Consider the following 5,434-nt stretch of genomic DNA (forward strand, 5'->3'; position numbering starts at 1 on the left):
TCAATTGATAAACCAATATTATTCTATTTTAAATACGTTTAGTCGTTTGACCTATTAACTCGTTTACTTAATGCTAATAACTTCTTTTATTTCTTTAATTTGTGATTCATATATACATGTCAAAGATGTTTAGTATTAATTCTTCTATATTTCATTCATCACTAATAATGCATGACATAGATTAATTGATATAGGTCGAGACGTTTTGTTTTTAATATTCATCGATATAGGTCGAAACGTTTTATTTTTAATATTCATCGATGCATCTAAGTAAGTTATAAGTCGATGAATCAATTTACAAATAGATATATTTGATGATGATCAATTATATATACTAATTAGATTATTGCTTCTTCACAAGTCTATCCCCAAAAGAACCCGGCCCTATGGTCCTAGCGCTTTGTGTTCTTATATATATGCGGCTATACCTATATATATATATATATATATATATATATATATATATATATATATATATATATATATATATATATATATATATAGATAGAGAGAGAGAGAGAGAGAGAGAGAGACACTTCGTTGTACTACTTTAACTATATATAACTTGTTATAGTATATGTTAGTGTATTCATTATTTGTATTACAAAATAAAGTGTTAACATATTACATTTATATTATTTAGATAGTAGATATTAATGTGATCTAAAAGTTTGACCATGTTTGACCTATTAACTCGTTTACTTAATGCTAATAAGTTCTTTCATTTCTTTAATTTGTGATCCATATATACACGTCAAAGATGTTTAGTATTAATTTTTCTACATTTCATTCATTCATCACTAATAATGCATGACATAGATTAATCGATATAGATCGAGACGTTTTGTTTTTAATATTTATCGATATAGGTCAAAACGTTTTGTTTTTAATATTCATTGATGCATCTAAGTAAGTTATAAGTCGATAAATTAATTTACAAATAGATATATTTGATGATGATCAATTATATATACTAATTAGATTATTGCTTCTTCACAAGTCTATCCCCAAAAGAACCCGACCATGTGGCCCTAGCGCTTCGTGTTCTTATTTATGTGCGGCTATACCTATATATATATACACACACACTTCGTTGTACTACTTTAACTATATATAGCTTGTTATAGTATATGTTAGTGTATTCATTATTTGTATTACAAAATAAAGTGTTAACGAATTATATTTATATTAATGTGATTCAAAAGTTTTACCATGCTTGACCTATTAACCGACCAACTTTGGTCGGTTATTTTCCAGAAATTACATATACCGACCAAAGTTCGGTAAAATCTTCCCCTGCAATAACCGACCGACTTTGGTCGATAAACTTAACTACAAATTCTATAAATTTTATAAAATATTTTAAATAATAATATAATTATTAAAATTTAAAAATATGGGTCCACATTACCGACCATTGTTGGTCGGTAATCAAAAAGGTGCTTTGACTAAGCAAGTCTGACCACTGCGGTCAAATGTTTGACCAATATACCGACCAACTTTGGTCGGTATGTAATTTTTAAAAAATATTTAAAAAAAAATTTCGTCTTCTTGAGCCGGGGGTCTTTCGAAAACAACTTCTCTACTCCCTTGGGGTAGGGGTAGGGGTAAAGTCTGCGTACACACTATCCTCCCCAGACCCCACTAGTGGGATTTCACTAGGTCGTTGTTGTTGTTGTTGTTGTAAAATATTTTTTTTGTAGTTTCCGTCCGTTTTGGACGGTTTTTTGGTTGGTCGATTTTTCCCGAATTTTTTAGTAGTGTTTTTGAAACAGATTTAAATGAAAAATATAAGATAGAGTAAAAGCTTATACCTACCTAGACGTGAGTCACGTGACTCATGACGACGTAAAGTCAAGCTTTGAGCAATTTATTTATAGTATAATGTATGTACTAGTTAGTAGTTACCTTCTAATAATTAATCAGATTCCGTAAAGACTTGTCCATTCCTTAAAATAATAGAAAAATAAAAAGAAATTCATAGCATAAGCCGTAGTCTGAAATGATTTATGTTGATTAAGCTAGTGCGAAATACAAGTAGCATTCGTCTCAAACGATTTACAAGTCGTATTCATGCAACGCGATTAAAAAGTCACATTCACACAGTGACTTGTAAGTAGCATTCACCTAATGCGATTTACAAGCCATGTCAATAATAGCGTATGTCATTTATAAAATGCATTTATGTAAAAACGATTTATAAAATACATTCACGTAAAGCGATTTTTAAGTTGCATTAGACTAATACGACTTATGTAATGCATATTCAACTAATGTGATGTCTAAGTGGCATTCGGTCAATGCAATTGATAAGCGCAATCACCAATGCAATTTATATGTCTGTATTCAATGTGATTTATAAGTCGAGGTTGAATATGTGATTTACGAGTCGCATTGCTTAACATGATTTATAGTTGCATTCGACCAATGTATATCTTGCATTCAATCAATTGATTTATAAGTCGACTGACGTGATTTATAGTCGTAATACAAATTTACATTATTTCAACAAATGTGATTTATAAGTCACATTCTTTGATTGCTAGCTCCGATTTATTATCTGTTGCGATTATATGTCTGCATTCAGCTGTTACAATTTATGTGGCATTTGAGCAATGATTTATAAGTCGCCATTAACGAATGTGACGTATAAATTGAGCAATTTATAATCTGCTTTCTGAAATGATGTATAGACTTTTTCCCACTCCACCTTCGCTATTTGTGAAGTAAATCGGTGTTGGGTTGAATCGATCTAGGGCGGAAAAATGAAGCAGTACACAAACGTCCTCGACAGATCCCTCAGCAAGGGCAAGCAAGAGGTACCCTTCCTTACATCTTTGAGCAATAAAGTTTTCTTTCACTAAAAGTAGTTTGTTTGTAGAGAAGTGATTTGATTCTTTGCAGGTGAATTTGAGTGGTTTTGCATTCTTGTTTTCTGAGATTGTTCAGTACAATCAAACCCAAGTTGACAATATTACTTAATTGGAGACTAGGTACCCACCCAATCGCTCTTTCTACTGCTCCCATTACTACTTTTCTCTTAATTCCTAAATGTTTGCCCTTCTCCTTTTAAAACATTAAAAAAAAAAAAAAAGTTAGAGGGCGCTGGCTATGCTGTTGGAGCACGGATTCTAGAACTCCTCTGCCACAGGTAAAAGGTACTGTAATTCCTGACCTGCTGCTTTTAATCTTGATTGGGGGGAATTAAATGGTTTAGGAATGGGAGCGAGCAAGAGATATGGCCTCTTATTAGCTTGGAATGAAAAGAACAACAAATATTACAGCTGATCACTTTCCCAACATATCTGTATGCAACTATCCTTCATACTCTTTCGCTGAAATGGCTTCTTCAAAACAATGCACTGAAAAACAGCTTGACTATGGTGAATTTATCTTGTCACCCATGACTAGGTCTCTAAAAGAAATGAGAATATGTTCTGTTAAGCACATATTTTATTCTACGGAAAAGGGCCTAAAATGCCCATTTACTATATGAAATAGGACAGGCTAGCCCTTCGTTAAAAGTTGGTCTCTATTCTGCCATTGCCGTCAACAAATGGGCTCGTATATGCCCTCCATCACTAACGGGAGACTCATAAAGCCACGTGGAATATATGTGAGAGCGAGTTAGACCTAGTTCGAATTGTACATGGGCATATATGAGTCAGTTATAATAGTCATTTCTCAAACACTTCACAACTCCATATCAGTTTACTTAGACACCTATTTGACAACACCAAACTAATTATCACAACAAATAAACTAAGTCATAGACACAAGCATTCAAATGAAAGGCAATGACTTCATTAAATCCTAGTAGCTCAAAGGGGTTGAATCATAACAAAAGACAACAAAAGACAATGTCGGAATGTTCTAGTAGCTCAAATGGGTCGAATAGGAGGTGTCATTGCGGACTTGCTGCCAATTATTTCATGGCATGGACTCCTTTAAATGCTGGGAGAAAGTTTTTCAAGTGCCCGCAGCATGAGGTAAGTAAATATTTTGATGGGATCTTTTAATTATTCCGATTTGCTTGTAAATTTATTTTATTTATTTTTGGTTTTTAGGATGAAAAATATTCCTATTGGGAATGGCAAGATGTAGAGCTTCCTCCTAGAGTTTCAAATCTCATATGCAGTTTAAAGAAGGAAAAGGAAGCTCTAATCCGTGAAAGAAATGCTCTCCAAAGGAAAATTTGATCTTGAGAATGTTATGATGCTCGTCGATCATGGAGGAATAGAAGCCTTGGAATTGGAAATAAATGTTCTAATGAAGAAAGTGACCGATTTAGAGTACTCAGTTGTGCTTGATGCTAAATTTCGGAAGATGTGGATTTTCATGTGTGTGATATTGGGATGTTTTGTTATGTTCTTTGGATCAGTGGGAAATGATATGTAATGTTAGTGTTATTGTGGCTTAATTATTGTCTTTTATTATGTAATGAAGCATTATATTTTTGTACAAGGATTTAATGAAGTCATTACCGTTCATTTGTTGTGTCTATGACTGAGTTTATTTACTATGATAATTAGTTTGGTGTTGTCAAATAAATGTCTAAGTAAACTGATATGGAGTTGTGAAGTATTTGAGAAATGACTATTATAACCAACTCATATATGTCCGTTAGTGATGGAGGGCATATACGAGCCCATTTGTTGACGGCAAGGGCAGAATAGAAACCAACTTTTAACGGAGGGCTAGCCTATCCTATTTCATATAGTAAAGGGGCATTTTAGGCCCTTTTCCGTTTATTCTAACTGCATCGCCTATGGAAAAGTTCAGAATTTGAGGTTTACTCATAAAAAAAAAGTTTAGAACGTAAGGTAAAAAGGAAACCTAGTGGCTTAGCTTCAATGGTGCTCCCACAGCTATATATTCTTGCTGAAGAATGTCAGGCCACTTCAATTTTTTAATGTTTAAGCAAGCAAAATGATGGTTATTTGAATAATAGTTTGATGAGTTTCATTTTTTATATTGATGTAGTAATGGTTCTAAAATCTTCATAATGCTGCAGGGAAACAGAAGAGAGACACGACTTCTCGGTATTTTATCATTTGTGCATAGTACAGTATGGAAAGTTTTATTTGGGAAGGTCAGATTTAGTCTTTTTCTTCTTTTTGTTTTCCTTCATTTGCTTTAAAAGCACTTAATTTCTCTTTTGCTTCAATCCTTTTTTTGCTTTCCGAGGCCGTGCTTAAGATTCATTTTTTCCTTCTAGTAATAATGCTTGTATCTTCATCCATGCCTTCAGGTAACTTATTTACTCAGAACCTATTTCATTTTTAGTCTGTGCAAAAAAGAATGACGCATTTCCTTATTTGGAAATAATTTACCTTTATGTAATGATTTATAGTCACACAATATATATGTGTCTCATTTTACACCTTAAGTTTAAAAGTCTTCATTCTTTTCTTAAACTACGTGTCTAGTCAAA

The 5,434-nt window shown here is 32.7% G+C and overlaps 1 long non-coding RNA gene across 3 annotated transcripts; it reads left to right on the forward strand.

The window, feature by feature from the left end:
- The first annotated feature begins 2,405 nt into the window (after nt 1–2,405).
- Nucleotides 2,406–5,088, forward strand: LOC104104994 (uncharacterized). 3 transcript variants are annotated; one of them, XR_004509359.2, is made up of 4 exons: nt 2,406–2,819; nt 2,905–2,993; nt 3,096–3,158; nt 5,015–5,088. It is a non-coding gene; the product is annotated as an uncharacterized lncRNA (long non-coding RNA). The 3 variants fall into 3 exon arrangements; XR_004509357.2 differs by lacking the exon at nt 5,015–5,088 and adding an exon at nt 4,068–4,501 and having other exon boundaries at nt 2,408–2,819; nt 3,100–3,989; XR_004509352.2 differs by lacking the exon at nt 5,015–5,088 and adding an exon at nt 4,068–4,501 and having other exon boundaries at nt 2,409–2,819; nt 3,096–3,989.
- Nucleotides 5,089–5,434: the final 346 nt, after the last annotated feature.

This window comes from Nicotiana tomentosiformis, chromosome 5, assembly GCF_000390325.3.
Source record: "Nicotiana tomentosiformis chromosome 5, ASM39032v3, whole genome shotgun sequence".
Classification (NCBI taxonomy): domain Eukaryota; kingdom Viridiplantae; phylum Streptophyta; class Magnoliopsida; order Solanales; family Solanaceae; genus Nicotiana; species Nicotiana tomentosiformis.